This window comes from Pholcus phalangioides, unplaced genomic scaffold (assembly GCF_987345545.1).
Source record: "Pholcus phalangioides strain wild (caught in Gottingen) unplaced genomic scaffold, Ppha-v1.0 ptg000008l_1, whole genome shotgun sequence".
Lineage (NCBI taxonomy): Eukaryota > Metazoa > Arthropoda > Arachnida > Araneae > Pholcidae > Pholcus > Pholcus phalangioides.
The window spans coordinates 47,546,211-47,564,231 of record NW_028301601.1 but is presented as its reverse complement, the minus strand read 5'-3'; the positions used below and the strand labels follow the sequence as shown (position 1 = coordinate 47,564,231).

Below are 18,021 nucleotides of genomic sequence, written 5' to 3'. Positions count from 1 at the left end.
TCTCTATATAAAAGTACTGTCTTATGTCCATAGGATGCCTATGTAATGAGACACTACGTAATCTCCTGGATGGGTCCATGCGTTATTGACATAACAGTTCTGCTAGATTCTGAAAGTACAGCAGTCACATTTTTCCCCAACATATTTCAACATCTAAATTTTTTGACTTGAATACGTCTTTTAAATCATCTAACGATAATGGAAGAATTCGCAAAAAGTTGCATGACGACGTATTTAAACGCTCATATCCCAGGAAGTACCCAACGAAAGTCAAAGCAACGGTATCATCAGTATGTAAATTGCAAAGGTGCGTTCAACGGTATTACTTCGGCTTCAATATGTCTTCTCATCTGGGCACCAGACAAGCTGCCTTGATTCTTAACAAATTGTTTTACGCTATAAATCGCGCAGTTGGCATCGAAAATAGACGAAATTGTCTTTGCAATAGCTAACGAACGGCACCAAAGTCACGGCTATAATGACGTAATTATAGAGAGAAACGATGTCACTCTCCGCTTTTTCATACGAAGTACGAAAGCCTGGATAACCAAGCGGAGATCGAGATGTTGTTCGGAAAGTTCACATTCCTCTGTGGGGAATCGAACCACCAATCTCTCACTCTCCGGGCGAGTGTTCTGACCATTGAACTACAGAGGACAGACATTTTCAATCCTTAGAGCATATGTATGAATGCTGAACGGGACTGCGCATGGACAGCCTCCAAGCTCAGCTAATAGCTGAGCTATAATGGCTATTCTCGATCTCCGCTTGGTTATCCAGGCTTTCGTACTTCGTATGAAAAAGCGGAGAGTGACATCGTTTCTCTCTATATGTCGCCATCTGGGGGCTAACGTCGTAAGGGCTATTAGCTGAGCTTGGAGGCTGTCCATGCGCAGTCCCGTTCAGCATTCATACATATGCTCTAAGGATTGAAAATGTCTGTCCTCTGTAGTTCAATGGTTGGAACACTCGCCCGGATAGTGAGAGATTGGTGGTTCGATTCCCCACAGAGGAATGTGAATTTTCTTCCCGAACAACATCTCGATCTCCGCTTGGTTATCCAGGCTTTCGTACTTCGAATGACGTAATTATTTTCATTTTGTCAGTACCTACCACGCGATTCAAGGCACAAAAACGTATTCACGTCAGAACTAGCTGCCGTGTAATGACTCAACATACCCCTTTATTTCCCACATCTCTATGCTTCCTCTCCCCCCCCCCGCACCTGTCATGGCTCTCTCAAACTTCATTTTCATCCGTGATCTCCTTAAAATATCCCAGGGCTGTAAGGGGGCCATACGGCCTCGTGTTGAAAAAACCATTACATTAGATCTAGACAAATTATTTGAAGTTGAAGCTAAAGAATTTTTTCGTTTACAAAATAAAACGTGTAATTTGGTGTTAAGGTTCCACTATTCACTATTATAGCTGGCTATAATAGTGATGTAGAAAGTGATCGATAATCCCTATGAAAATTGAAGTTCATTGTGCATGTGGATTTCTATCTATAAGTTGTAGAATATTCTGCTGGGTATAAATTTATTTAATCAGTCCATCAATCAAAACAAAATAAGACACGTAAAAATTATCTAAATATTCATTTTACGCTATTCTTCCTTACTTATTTTTGTACATATATGCACTTTTTGTGAATTTTCTGTAACATATCACCAATTAAGGGGGTTTGTGCACGATCTTGGCTTCCCACACTTTCTTATGGGAAAAATCTACTTCATTTAAGGAACATTTAAAAATTTTCTATTCACTCTTTAGGCACTCAATTTTTTTCCTCAAATACTATGGACATATATTTTTATATAATTTAACACGAGCATTTAGGATTTTAATTCTTGGTTATTTTTCTGTGGAATTTTATATTCAACAACATGCAGCATTTTCAAAAATCGTCAAAATTTACCCATATTTTGGGGCCATAATTTTTTTTTTATGATTTTAATGGAAAATCCTCGTGTTAAAGTAGGTAGCACCATGGTATTGAAAGGCACACCAGTTTGAATGACTGGTGTTCGAAAAAATATTCGTTATATAACAAAAACTTAATTTTGAGGTAAGAGCATTTTAGTGGAAAACATTAGCATATCTAATGCCTGCCAGCAGTCTATGTTAAAATATTTAAAAAATATTTGTAGTACAGGGTATAACAAACTTTGACACAGTTAGACGCAGTTAGACTTATATAGTATTTGAAAATCGAAAAATTCGAAAATGTGTTTTTTGGACAATTTCCAACGCCCTTAAAAAAAGATCTGCAGCATAAAAAAGGGTGTTATTAAAAATAACCCAATCAGAAATACCGGCCGCAATAGTGTAATAATGGAATACGGAAAAAGTGGTTCCGCCGGAAACTTTAATTCCCTGAAGAAACTCTCTTTTTTGTTCCTTTCATTTGTGAGAAACTCTAACGGAATATTTCGCCGCAGCTTTTGTGACGCGTGTCTCTTGTCTTACGGACTCAAGTTTGCCGACAGTTATTTAGCAGCAAAATAGACTTACTTCTGAACTCTAGTTTCTTATTTGTTAGGTGCTATCTTATTTTATTTTTATCTTCATCATCCGAAACTAACTCAGATACTTAGATTTCATTGCTTCTAGTAATCAAAGTTTTTTTTTCTTTCCTTTGTCCAGTTCGGACAGAAGTTGAAATATCAGAGACCAATGACTTTCTATTTTCCTCTGTGTCGCGTCGTATGAAATACTGTGACTTCATCCTTCTTGTAATTAGTGGGAAGAACTGCTCCATTTTCAAAAAAACGTCTGAGAATTTCTGTTTAGTGGCAAATGACATCTCATGCTCTTATAAGATTTTCTACTATGTTTTTTGTCTTTTTTATTACTCGTGATAATTCATCGATGGGATGCAAATGCGACCGTGAAGTTCACACTTCCGAATAATCTAAACTATTACGTACTGTATATGCTAGAGGCCGTAGCTAGGATTCCTGTGACGAAGTGGGGGCAGACATTAAAACATCCCGGCCCCCGTCTCTGTTTCCTTCCCTCACACTGAGCACAGAGTGAGTTGTGCTTGGAGTATGATTGTGAGTATCTAATAATCTGCTAAACCAGTGTTTCCCAAAGTGGGCAATATCGCCCGCTGGTGAGCAATGGAAGCTACGGTTATACCATTGGATTCTATGGGCTTGTTTGAGTTGGGGGGGGGGGGGCGATGAGAGATGAAAATTTTCTGAAGAAGGGGGCGATGGAACAAAAAAGTTTGCAAAACCATGTGCTATATCATAGGTTCCCAACCTTTTTTGTCCCATCGCCCCCTTCTTCAGAAATTTTTTTCTCCCATCGCCCCAACGCAATCTAACCCATAGGATCCTATGTTATACCCGTAGCTTCTACTGCTCCCTTGGAACATTCCATCGCCCCCAGGGGGCGTTAACGCCCACGTTGATAATCAGTGTGCTATATGAATGTATAGTGCTGTTTGTGAATTTTCAGTGCGCGCTGTCCTCTATATTTCGAATTGTGAGTGAAGTCTAATGATTGAACTTGACGCCTCTAAAGAGAGAGAGAAGTTTTTGCAAATTCTTCGCGTTACCTATATGAGCATCGTTATTGATTTTTTGGTTGTTTTTTAATTTCAAGGGAAAAATAACAGAAAAAGTTCTACTTCTAAAAAGGAACCCCCCCCCCCATTCCTACATTTCAATTTTGTGGAAGCTCGTGAGCGGCCCGTTTTTCCCCGTATTTTCAATGAAACTTACTCTTAATTAAGTTAAATTAAGAAAGTTAACTCTTAATGAAAGTTAATTACTTATAATGTAATGTCTGGAAATCTATGTCAATAACAACATCTAAGTTGGAATGAAACTTATGAAAATTATACATTATGGAACTTTTTGATCAGTGAAGTATAAAATATTTTGATGAAAATCTGTCATTTCATAGTGGACTCGAAAAATTATGAATTAAGTGAAAAACCGAACAGTAAAACTAGGTGGAACCTGGTTCTACCGTGCTCAAAAGCCAGGGCTGAACTCACTGAGGTTAAAAAGAGTTATCTAAAACGAAATAAAACACTACCCCCTCAAGGTTTGTGCTGTCTGTTTCGGAAATTCATATATTGCTTAAACTCAAGTGTTCTGGCTATAATTATCACTTTAAGTTTATACAAAAGTGATGACCAGTCGACCTAATAAAACTTTAGTCAAAGTTCTAATTTTTGTGATAATATCACTTTAAGTTTTAAAAATTTTAACTGTAATTTGTTAAACCTTCTGAGAACGATTTTATCGTCACTCCTCTCTAGAATGATGACCAGTCAGCCGGCTGTGATGTTTGTGGTGACAATATGCAAGAGAAACAATTTTAGAGATTAGTTGTTAAAATCTACAAAAATTACGTGGATTCAATGAATTATGTAATTTATGTCAAAACAAATTGCCATATGTTCATATTTTATACAATTTATCCCGCAAAATTATTTCCTTTAGCATTTCAACGATAAATTAGTCGACATATCAGCTCAAAATAGTGCACTGAAAATGTAAAAATAATTTTGGCCAAGTTTTCGGGTAATATACCCCCACTATGCGTCGTATAAATTAACTAACTGTATCACTATAGTTCTACGTATATTGGTGATATGAGGGAAGTTTCGAAGAAAGGAAATCTAATCGAAAGATTACACTATTCATCCAGATATCACAAAAGAAAGGATTTGTCCAAGTAAATAATGGAGGATTTGGTCGCTCATGGCACGACGATATCCATCTTGGCGGCACGAATGGTCAAAAAAATCGAAAAAAATAATCGGTTTCATTCTCAAAAATGTCTCTTCGCGTTCTCTTAAAGTGATCCTTCCACTTTTCTGGAACTTAGTTCTTCGTGGATTAGAGTTATGCCGTCAGGTTTTGTAGACCATAGTTACAGAGGGGCATTGAGTTGGTCGTGGGGGAGCAGAGAAGAGCCACGCGTGCTCTTGATTAAGCGATGAGGAGAGACTTGAGCTTTTCGAAATGTTTACATTGGAGCAGCGCAGATGTCTGGGGCGGGGGATATGAATGAAGTGTTTCGAATTTTCAATGTTATGAATAAAATGGATCACATGAGTTATTGATACATTGTCAATCAACTGCTTGACAAGGGGACACCGGTGTCAATTAGTAAAGGGCAGTTGTAGGTTATGTTGTCGCAGGAAGTTTTTTGCTCATACGTTTTTGAAAGAATAGCTTACCTGTCGGGGTCGATTGACACAATTGACACGTTTAAAAAAAAATTCGATAAATACACAGTCTGTCCAGTGGAAAAGGTGACCGATTTTATACACGTGTAACTATATATACCAGCGTCATCTGTGGGCGAATATAATTGGATTAACAACTCATACATTTGGTCTATCTTTCGTAAAAGTTTCACGTCGCTAGCATCTCTAGTTCATTTATAATCACGTGACAACTGACAGTACCTTCCGAGTCTCTGTCGCAAAAGTAACAATGGAGCAACGCGCCAACATTAAATTTGGTTTAAAATTAGTTAAAAGTGCCTCAGAAACTTTTAAAATGATTCAGACTGTTTATGGTAATGAAGCAATGAGTCGAAAGAACGTTTTCAAGTGGTACGCAAGATTTCGTGATGGGAGAGAGAGAGTACTGAAGATGATCCAAATGAATCCAAGGCCAGGACCATCATTGACAGTTCGAATTGAAGAAAATGTCCAAAAAGTTGCAGAAATTCTTTGAAATGACCGTTGTGCAGCTACCAGGATAATTAAGGAGCTCTCAGGAATTCAAAATCACTTTTCATCTGATTTTAACGGAAAATGTGTGCAAACGGAAGGTCTATTGTCACTTTGTACCACACACACTGACGGACGATCAAAAAGATTGCAGAGTGGAGCAAAGCAAAGAGCTGCTAATACGGATCCAGACTTCATGTCAACTATTGTAACAGATGATGAGACATGATGCTTTCAATATGAGTGAATGGTGACTATTACGTGGGTGTTTTAAATCGTTTATGGACCACAATTGTTCGAGTTCGACCCGAATATCGGGAACAAGGACATGGTCGTTGTTGCACGACAATGCACCGGCCCACAAATGCAAGATTGTGCGCGCTTTCTCGGCCAAAAAAAAAGGATTGTGTGGTGCTGGATCATTCACCGTACTCATCTGATTTAGCTCCATGCGACTTCCGGCTGTTTCCAAAACTAAAATTGGCAATGAAAGGAAAGCGTTTCGACACGATTTTAGACATCCAGAAGGCTTCGACCGCGATTCTCGAGGTAATTCCAAAGAATGAGTTTCAGGAGTGCGTCAAAAAATTTTACAACCGCTTCCAGTGCTGTATTGACTCCATAGACTAAAGATATAAATTATTAATAATTATTAATAATCTAATAATATATCTATTATCCTTACTCTGTGATTGACTCGCAAGGAGTCTATTTTGAATAAAAGCTAGAGTAAGTAAAAAATAAACATTGTCTTTTATTTTATTTCTTATCAGTCACCTTTCCCACTGGACAGACTGTGTATATTGGGATGAACCGAGAAGCTATCCATATTTAAAGATGAGACAACCCTAATTTTTTATGGGTAGTATATTTTCATCTTATCATAATTATTGGTTTTTATCGCTCATATTGGGTTGCTGTATTTTTGACGCACTTTAGATATGTATTCGACATCCATATTTTTTAAGGACATCTTTTTTGTTCAGCCACTTCGTTGGGCATTTTGTCTTAGAATTCTTATTGAGATACCTTTTTCAGGTTTCTTTTCTTTCAGCAAATTATGAATGTTAATGCTCTAACCAGAGTGGAGAATAAAACGTTCAATGTATGAAACTTCGTAAAATATTCAAAGTTTATTAAACAAAAAGAGGATTTGATATTTTGAAATTTGTTATTCTGAATTTCTTGAAAAAATTGTTTTCTAGTCTCTCCTCTCTCTGACTTTTTTCCTACTGAATACTTGATAGAATATTTTTACCAATACACGACAGCAAATTAGTTTTGCATTGTTATGGAAATACTTACTTAAAAAGAAAATTTCATATAGGGGAATTTTGTTCGTCGAGATTATACCATCACAGACCTCCTATTGATTACTCAAGAACATCTGCTCGGCTATACTTTTGTAACTCCCACACTAAGTTTTTCATATCAATATATCAATCATGTGACCTGTGTATTTAGAGAGTCTCTCTCTCTCTCTCTCTCTCTCACACACAAATACAAATTGTTTTCGTCAAATCAGAGATATATTTTTTTCTATAGTAATGAAAGTTTCGTCAATCGAAACTAATATCAAACATATAATAGTTCTTTTCATCTTGTCGCGGGACAGCTGTTGGCCACCCCGGTTTTATTGTACAGGATGGTTATGAAATAAACTGATATTAGCCAAACGCTCGTAGCACCCATTCTGATGCAGGTATTTCGGTGAAACTTGGTATATAGGATATATGAGTCGTGTGGAAAAAGAAAGATTCAAAAAAATATATAGTTGAAAATTTTTGGCCTCCAGCTGGAAAAGTGAGGCTTTTTTATCGCAGTTATATTTTTCCTATGGTCCAAATAACATTATCAAGTTTCAATGAAATACGTCCGCTACAACGGGCATGGCATAGGTCGGAGTAGTTTCACTTTATTTATAACCACCCTGTACGTTCAAATACTTGTTATTCCACCATTACTGATTATTTATCGTCATTTTTTTTTCAACTGTGGACCGGCTAGGCCGTATAGTATATTATTATATTTATTATAGTAAATTTTTTAAACGTCTTAATTATTCCCCCTCCCCATTACTGACAGTTTCTCCATTCATCCCGTTATGAAAATCGTATTTCTGGAGTAGCAGGAAATTTAGAGAGAATTATAAAAAAATCGTTTTGTGCCCCTTGTGAATTATATTTGATTTCTGTTTTGAATGAAGGTAAAGAAAATTTCAAAGGATTTTTAAGGTTAGAATCAAAAAGTAATTCCCAAAATGATTTTTTTCTTCTTTTATGATGCGATACCGTGGACAAAACGAGGTTGTTAATGCGTGAAATTAATGGTATGAGAAAGAATTATTACTCCATTTACATGAAAGTCGTTTTTTTTCCCTTCTATAATTCAACAAAAACAAATTTTGCTGTAATTCAGTTTCATTAACTTTCTAGGTTACGAATAATGAACTCATTGGTTGAAATAACAGGAAACGAACAAGTATTACGTGGAAAGATAACTATTCATTGAGATGGTACAGGCAGAGCCCTTATTATTACGAGCAATCTTCGAGATTTCTTAACTAAAAAATCTCCCTCTAGTGTGAAAAAAAACAACAAAAAGTATCACATTCAAAAAGATTGTTTTTCTGAATGAGTCCATTCTTCTTGATAATTAGGAAAGATCCCGGGAATTCTAACATATCTTTACACACAAACAAAGAGGTTTTTAATGAAGTCTTACACTTATGATCTGCATATGCCTCTTTAAAAAAATACATTTACAAAGAAAAATTATTAAACAATTCCCACCCCCTGCAAATTTTCAGACGTATTACGATCTGTAAGAATCAGAGTTTACACATTTCGAAAATGCAATCCATCATCGCTAATGACTGTCCTGACTAAGGTTTTTTTGTTATTTAAATATTTACGGAAACTGAAAGGAAAACAAAAATTTCCCTTGTTCGGAGTTTTCTCTCTAGAAATCCTTCATTCAATTCTCAAATAACTTATTTTTGCTAAAAATCGAGCTTATGAGAAGGAAAATTAACGCAGCAGAAACAGAATTCAAATGATCGCGTGCGTTTAAATGAACATTGTATTCACTGTGGAACAACGATGTAATTATTATTTCTATTAATATTTCATTAAAAACCATAGTTTTTGCGCATATAAATTTGCATGATCTTAGGTCATATATAAAACATTCCTTCATTGATATTAGGTTTCAGAATAAACTATTGTTGTTTCAATTCCGTTTTTTGGTATCATCATTAATTTCAACTATGTTATTCAGAAAATGAGAGAGCCAACTTGATCATTCATTCATTTACAAGCTCATGAATAATAAAAATTGGAAACACGGGCTAAAAAATTTACTATAAAATTACCAAATCAGCACAGAAATACACTTATCCTCAGTATCATAGGATGTGAAGGATTATATTAGACCATAGTTTCCCAACATTTTTTGTCCCATCGCCCCCAAAACGTAATCTAACCCATAGGATCCTGTGTTATATCCGTAACTTCTACCGCACATTCTATACCGCACCCCGGAACCTTCTATCGCCCTCAGGGGGCGTTAATGCCCTCGTTGGGAATCACTGTATTAGACAATTCCTCTTATATTTGAAAAGGGTAGCCATAACCCATTAATGGAACTATTCGAAAATCTACGGGGTATTGTCTGTTGCATTTATTGTCTGTCTTATTTTGTATCAACGACTACTACTTAACCTTACACCTTGTAAACTTTCCTCTGGGGATTTCTAACGAATTGGTGCATGCAAGAACGTAAGGGTGTATGCGTGGCCCGTGTATGAACGTATTTATGTTGTCAGATTTATGCTTGTCTACCAGTTAAACTGCACTTAAACTGTTCAGAATCGGAGAAGAGTAAACAGAAATTGTTTTATAGAACACCAAAAATTAGATTGAAAATGCCAATTTTATTGTACGAAATTCCTTTCAGTGGAAACATTTGTTTCGAAGTTTTTTTTTGGGAGTGGTGGGGCTGCATACAAGAACGACATATATCAATATGCCAACGTAGTTATGTATTCTCAGATTCAGATACGTGTAAATTGAATTGCACTCTACCTATTCACAATCAATGAAAAATATTTTTTTAGTCATATAATTTCTGAAAAATAGTCTTTTACGTTTTACCTCAAATATTTTCTGCATTTTTTTTTCTCACAACGCTTGTGCCGAGAAAAACAAAGTGTTATTTAGCCATATGATGAAATTCTCAGAACAACAATATGTTTCTTGTGTATCATATCATTTATACATACTTTATCCTGGTAGGAATACAACAGAAAACAAGCAACGGCTGAAAACATAATTTAGAAAACAAAGACAAAAATCTGGGTTTTTTCCACCAGTGTTTCAGAATGTGAAGCGTTCACGTGAGATTAATATTTTCATTTATATTCTATAACTTTTGCAGACAAAAGAAAATTCTGATATTTACCCATCTTCGGGACGTACATGCGTCAAAATATACTCTGGAGTCTAGATGCTCAGAACTGGATGATTAAGTATTGCTGCGTAAATTACATCAAATGCAATCGGCATTCATTAATGGGAACAAAAATTCCTTTCTGGTACTTTTTTCATTATTCTAGTCAAAAAAGTTTCTAACAGCCTTTGTACTTTCAATTGGTTTCGTTTCTTAGCACAGAATGTACAAACGCGTGTCAAGAAAAACAGTGAATCCTTAAAGACTAATAATAATCTACTTTTATATCCTATTCACTAAGTAGTGTTTGTTCTTTGCCGTAGCGCCGAAGTATTCAAATTCTTTGCGCTACAGTAATTAGTATTTTCTCATGTTGTATATTATCCACAATGGTTATTTGGAATTTTGATAGTTTGTAATTATCAGTTCAAAAAATATGGTGATTATTTTAGCCGCTAGATGGAATATTATTATGACGAGTTTTAAAATATAGAAAAGAAAAAAAAACCCATTTGAAAGTACACAAGGGCCGATAAGAAAAACATTCATATCAGAATTATGAAAAATTTATCAAATAAAATCTTATATGGGATATTCACTGTGCGTGCTCTATTTTCCGACAAAATTTGCACACAATGATTTTATTCGGATTCATCTGTTTCTAAGTTTTTTTTTTGCTGCAGTGGAGGCAACGCTAATGGGTCGAATAAAGAGAGAGCCTCTTCCAGAAATAATTTCACTTTAACCCTTCCGCTGGCACCGACGATATATCTCGCCCGCTCAAAATTCTCTTACTTTAGCAATAATTAGCGCAAATATTTTGTAAAGTTGATTGCAAATTGATTCTGATTTTTACTGCAAAAGCAAAGGGGCTAGAAATTTGCTTTCTGGAATTGAAAGTAATCGGTTAAAACTGCATGCAGAAATTCCTTTTTCTTTATATTTCTTCTTTTTTTAATCAAATACAGGGTGGACAAAAAGTCCGCAGAAACTTTAAAAATTCATAAAAACCTGAAATAACCGAAATAAAAAACGGTTTGCAGGGTTAGCATCGCTAGGTTAAGAGAAATTTTTGAGATAGGGACGAAAAAATAACTCAAAAAACAACCGATGAGTGGCGCTGACGTACACAAGTCAGAGGAAAGATACGCAAATAACGAACCGCCTTCGAATCGTTTATTACAGCAGTATGTGTTCCTCATGATCCCCACCACAAGGGATAACACATTGCAGGCGAGTCACAGATCCAGCAACGGCAGAGTGCAGCAGGTCCACATACACGGTTTACAATGGTGAACAGATTGTGGATTAGGAGAGCGAGTTCTTATAACCGTCTCATTTGCATATTTCCACCGAAGTCGCTCGTACCAGTACCACCTATCGGTTGTTGTTGTTGTTTTTTCTTGTCTTAAAAATATTTCCGTGATCTGGCGGTGCTGGCTCTGTGGGGCTTTTTTTGTTTCGATTGTTTTTGCGGATTTCTTTCATTTTCTTAGGGTTTCTATGGACTTTTTGCCCACCCTGTCTATACTTTTCAATTATTTTACGGATAATGTCTCTCACAAGCACTCGAGATGGCAAAGTGCGATGCCATTCAGCGGACAACATAGATTTGTTCAACGGAACAGCAATACCAGAATCCGGGTTCAAACCCCACCGTCGCCGCAGTAGTGGTCGGAAGAAGTTGGTTTTCTGCGGTTCCCAACTTCGAGGCGCGAATGCAAGCTGATCTTCCCGTTAAAAAAAGTCTCGCCGCTGAGTGTAACAAGCCTAGGACGTTGCAATTATTCATTCATTACATTTCACTCACTATGAGTTGAGAAAAAACTCATAGTTTAAAAAAATTGATTGCAGCTGGCAGCACTACATATAACAAGCATTACACAGAAACAAACTTCACGGAGAATTCACTATACATACACACACATTCCAACATGTACCAATTCGTTAGAAGTTCCGCAGAGGAATATGGACGAGGTGCATGTCTGGTTTAGTAGTAGTAGTAGGTATTCACAAGCAATGATTTGGGGGCAACTTGTTGAATTGGAATAGGTCACAACGAGTTATGGTGAACGGGGAATTCTCAGATTGGACAGGCGTCACAAGTGAAGTTCCTCAAAGAAGTGTCGTTCGCCCCATACTTTTTTTCACTTTTTATCGATAAACTCGATCAGGGTATCGATGGGATTACTAGCAAATTCGCAGATGACGTGAAGCTAATGGGGGTAATCGGGAATCAAAGCGATAGTGAGTTGCTCCAGACCAACTTAAGCAGGATTGCAGCATGGGCAAATGAATGGAGCATGACGTTTAGCGTTGACAAATGCATGGTCGCTCATTTTGGTTCGAACAACCCACGGTTTTCTAACGAGTTAAATGGTGTCACTATCCCGGATGCGACTAGGGTCACTGATTTAGGAATTCTCACTTGACGAGCGGCTTAGGTTTTCTGAACATTGTTCAGCGGTGGTCAAAAAAGCGAATAGAATGCTTGGTCCCATTTTCAAAAATGTCTCTTCGCGTTCTCCCAAAGTCATTCTTCCGATTTTCTGAGGCTTATTTCGTCCTGGACTGGAGTATGCAATAAGGTTTTGGAGACCATTCAGGACATAGACTTGGTTGAAGGGGTGCAGAGAAGAGCTACGCGTGTCCTTATTGACACACGGGGCTTGAGTTATGCAAACACCAAACATGGCCCCCGCTCTGTCCCTTGTGGGATATAAGCAGGCTACCTTGCGGCTGGGCCATGCTAGAAAAAAAAATCCCCGCCAGCCATCAAGACCACGGGCCGACCTCCGACCCATGCAAAGAACTACAAACACTAACACCAAACCACCAGCAGGCATCCCCGGCCCGTAAAAAGGAGTAGCAGGCTATTTAAATAAACACTCGGGTACCTGTTTCGACGGACCATTTGCATAATGAACAGAACTATAAAGACTAGAGGGACACCTACAAATGCAGGAATAATGCATAAAATACAATAACGTCCTTTATTTTTGACTGTTCTGACATTTATTACACCGGTCACGTTTTTGTTTTCACTATAGCGTATTTGGGTTAAGTTCACTGAATAATGTTCAAAACTGGTGAATTATATTTTGATATAAGTATGAACTAAACGTATAAATATTGATCTCACATATTTGGCATGTCCGTGTGTTTTTCTTGACTTATGGCACTATTTTTAGTGGCAATTGGTGATGTCCAGCATTTTTCTCGATGAAATGTGGTGATCCAGTCATGACGAATCTCGTTTTTTTCGCTGTGATTTGCAGCAGCTGCCCTTTATTTGTTTACTGTTAAGCGATTTTTCCGAGAATTACCTAATTTATGTTGTAAATTGATTTTATTTTTTGCTGTATCCCATATTTGTGATCGCGATGTCTCGTATTTATCTCGATACGATACGGTTTCTCTAAGTATGAAATGTAATTTTTATTTGTACCCATAGGGATATTCCTAGTATTAATTGAATTGGATAGTTTTTCATTCAATTTGAATCCCAATTTTCATGTCTGCCTCTCAACCACAGATTTAGAAGCACTACGTTAGAGAAATAAAAAATATACGCGCACAGTATACTTCTCGGCACACACCAATTCATTGAAAATTCCTCGGAAGTATGTTTACTAGGTCTATGAATGTGTGGTTTAGTAGCTGTAGTGGTAGTTACGTTTGGTTAGAAGGGTTTGGATGTAACAAACATCGGGGAGGGGAGGAGCCGCTTTGCAAGATTTTCAAATAAACAAGGGAAAATATAAGTAGATCAAATCCACAACGGAATTATCGACTTTATTCACATTATGTAACATTGCATCAGAATATATGCAATTGTGCCCATATTAGAAACACAATAAATTATATTTATTCCCGGTATCTTAGGTATATGCAATATTTAATTGAAATTTGTATTTTTCTCCTTTCTTGCGACATCAAATAAAGGCCCGTTTACACGCGTTAAGTGATTAAGAAGGTACTAAATTTTAAGTTCAATGGCGTTAATTGCATTTTTAATTGGGTTGCTGTATTTTTGAAATATGTGACATCCGTATTTTTATGGGCATCTTTTTCTCAGCCCCCTCGTTGGGCATTTTGCCTGTTGTGGCGTTGTATTTGTATTTGTATAAGTTACCGATTATTAGAAAAAAAGTGTCCACACAATGAGTGAAGAACCACTTCGCTTTCAAGGTATTGGCAAGAAATTCGGATGATCTCTATTTGACGAATGGGCGATAAATATGGTAAACTTGTCCTAACCTAATCGCACGTTAGAAAAAGGGAAAGTAGAACAAAAAGGAAGGAAAAAAAAGAAGTGTAAGGAAAACAGTATAATAGGTAAATACAGATAAGAGAGACAGAGGATGTAGTAGAGAGTAGGTATATACAAAGTAGAGATTTCTCGTTTCACACTCACCCTACCTGCTCTTTTTTGCTCTTATATGTATATAGAATATCCTTTAAGTGCTAGCACGGCCTTTATCTCATCAGCCGTTGTCGTAGAGGTATGATTCCAATTTAAACAAATGTGCAACAGACTTTCAAAAATTACCCTGTACCAGTTTTGAGAGTTCAAATATCGTGTGTAACAAAATAAAAAATCTAAATTTTACACGATCCCCGTGTTTTAACTTCCAATAAGAAAGTTGTTGTCCTTTTTCTCTTGATGCCACAAAAAAAATGCAATGTGTCTAAAAGCAATAGTCACTGAGATATTCGAATTCGAAAAACGGAGGAAATTTGGGAAAGAACAGCGTTGAATGCGGGTGAAACGGGATTTCCTTTTGACTATCCTGTTGAACGGAATATGAATTCTTTTCTTTTTTCAATTTTTTCTTGAAGAGAAGGTCCAAATATGGGCTACATGTTTCATTTTGCGGTCTGACCAGCTATATGTACCTGCCACCATCGCTTCTTAAACCTGCAGGAGATCCTTGGTGTCAAGCTGGGGCCTACCAAGAGGAAGCACCTCCAATGGTATCCCTTGGTGTCTGGATGACCCCACAAGAGGAATTATAGTCAACAACGAAATCGTCCCCAGTCAGCATTTATATTCTTCCTAAATATCTTCCTATAATCTGGAATGTGCGTAGGGCCTGCGATTTGCTGTTTCCGCAGCTACCACCCATTTTTTTATGTACCGATTTTGAATTCACTAAACAGTCCTGGGAGACCTGGATCCAGCTGAGATGTGAGCAGTGGGATACCCACTGGGTTACCCTGATGGCCTGGGGAATCAGATGCTTAGAGGGACGCAGTTGCCCATGCAGTTGTCCGAGGCTCCGGAGTGTGGAAGCCTTCTGCTTCAACCCACCCCATCGTGAGCAGCAGGCGGTAAGTCATCCTTTGACAGGCCTGTTGAAGTCGGATGTACTATGTACCATATATGTACGCCGTGTGGTCCTGTGGTCATAGCGCTTGACTCGGATTCGAATCTCACTGGCAGTACAATGGTTGTCGGCTGTTTTTTTTGTGGTTCCCAACTTTTAGGTGCAAATGCGAGGCAATCTCCCCGTTGAAAAGTCGGGCAGCGGACCTACAAATATTTAATCATTACACTTCAATCACAGTTTCAAATATAGGTAGTGTCTCTAAGATTCACGAACAGCACTTTATACGCACTCAGACTGTTAGGTACATGAGCACTTCCGGCAGAACAGATTCGGTAGTAAATTGCCCATAGCCATAGATCGGAGTTGTGCTCGGTTTTAAAGAAAGAAAGCTATACATGTGTACCTGCTTTTTAAAAGTTTTGATAGGTTAATATAACCCAAAATATGCTAAGATGAAGGGAAAACATATTTGAACTATTCCTCGTATTCTATTAATTAAAAAAGTCTCGAATATCGTAATCTTTCAAATGGTGGTCCAAATATGAGGCACGGAAACCTTTCACCCCGAAACGCTGCCAGCCTACGATAAACCTTCATTGTACTGCATGTCCTCTTTCCAGCAGGCTTGTCGGAGCCCACTCTCACGCGAGGCATCCGCACATTGCTTAAATTATTCTGTTTTAAGATGATCAGGAACATTGAATGAACACTTTTTTTCAGGGGGGCCGTTACCCTCCCCCCCCCCGGCTTTCGAAAATACACTAAAAATGGTATATATATATATATATATACAAATATATATATACATACATTGAGTACATGTGTGTCGTCGTCCCGGAAAAAGTTGAAATGACGGCCCTGGGTTTTAATATAATTTTACATCTTGAAATTTGCAACTTTGGCGAAAAAATAATAATTCCAAAATTAATCAATCAATCAATCAAGATTATTGTTTTGGACGCTGGCCTTTAACACAATTGATTGGCAAAAAAAGTATGTTTCATAACACAAAATTACATATGAAACACAAAATGAAATAACTAAGGGAAAAAGGCTAGGGGGGCGGGAGGCAAAAGAACTAAAAGACAGTTTAAACATGACATGGGGATAAAAATATAAACAAAGCATACAAAACATATGAGAAATCGATTACAGTGAGGAGTTACTCACAAAGATCTTGATTTCATTGCACAGATACACACAATAAATTTGTATGTATTAAAGCACGTAGTGTAGCATCACCACCTAGAGATAGAAGGCCTCCGCACTCAGCTTGTGACGTCAGTAAGCAATCTATTTTCCCTCAGAATATTCAGGGAAAAAAATTCCCTGATCGTGCCAGTATCATCGTTGCGAGGAAAAGAAATAATCGGGCTCAGAATTGGCGATTTCTGTGCCCCACATCCAATCACTATGCGCTATTTGTGAGTCAATCAGGAAGATTCTACGCCAAAATAAGAAGAAACGAAATAGGATGCTGTGTTTCAAAATGTGGCAAACTTGCTAGGTAGTCTGAATGACGTTTATGGCAAACACTGCAGAGGCCTTCTATCTCTAGGTGGTGATGAGTGTAGTCGTTAAAATGCAAAATATTTTCAAGGTTAATAGGAGTAGAATCACCAAAGACAGTACTTCGTATTGCAGTATATTTATCGCAGGTTATAATGATGTGTAAGTCCAGGATTCATACTCTCCAGAAGTGCAATGTGTGCAAGTTCACTCGGGTGTAATATGGTGCCTCACTCCATCCAAAATTAGCGCATCGCTCTGGAATCTCAACTGAATAAGAAATCTTTTTATGCGTAGATCAATTTTAAAATTTAAATATTCCTCCGAAGCTATATTTGTTTTTAGATTTTTACAGAGAGGGTAAAACGAACGGAATTAGTAATTCGAGATGAAACATGTTGAGCATTTTTATCCTTCAGATTTAATATTATAAATGGTAGGGGGGATTTGTCAATTAGATAGTTCGTTTCAAGTTTGAGGAAGGAGAAACCAGCATTATCAAGGATCAATCATATATATTTTGCTGTCCCGCCCCTAGAGGCATACAGCGGGTTCTGAAGTTCAATATTTCAATCAATCCCTCTCAGCACAAAGAGTCCAATTTTCTCAGAGATGTCTACAAAAACACATATATATATATATATACATATACACACATATATACACACATATATATACACACACACACACACATATATATATATTTTTTTTTTTTGGCTATTTAAGCTTCCCATTTATTCCATTCCATTCCCCCCCCTTTCCGTTTACTTCAACTCTATATCAAAAAACAACGAATAAAAGTAAAATTACATCCAAATCAATTGCACAACAATAAGCAAAACAAGTAAATAAAAAAATAAATAACAAAGAATGGTGGAATATGACAATCAGGGCTTCGACAACATATAGATCATAATTCCGGACCGGAGCTTCCAATTAACAAATCGCCGGAAACAATATTAAAGATACGAAAGATCACACGAGACTCTATACGGTTACAAAAACACCATCAAAGCGAACAGC

General features: G+C 37.1%; 1 non-coding gene across 1 annotated transcript; it reads right to left on the bottom strand.

Annotated features, from left to right (window-relative positions):
* Nucleotides 1–584: 584 nt before the first annotated feature.
* TRNAS-GGA (transfer RNA serine (anticodon GGA)) lies at nt 585–657 on the bottom strand. Its single transcript has one exon. It is a non-coding gene; the product is annotated as a tRNA-Ser (tRNA).
* Nucleotides 658–18,021: the final 17,364 nt, after the last annotated feature.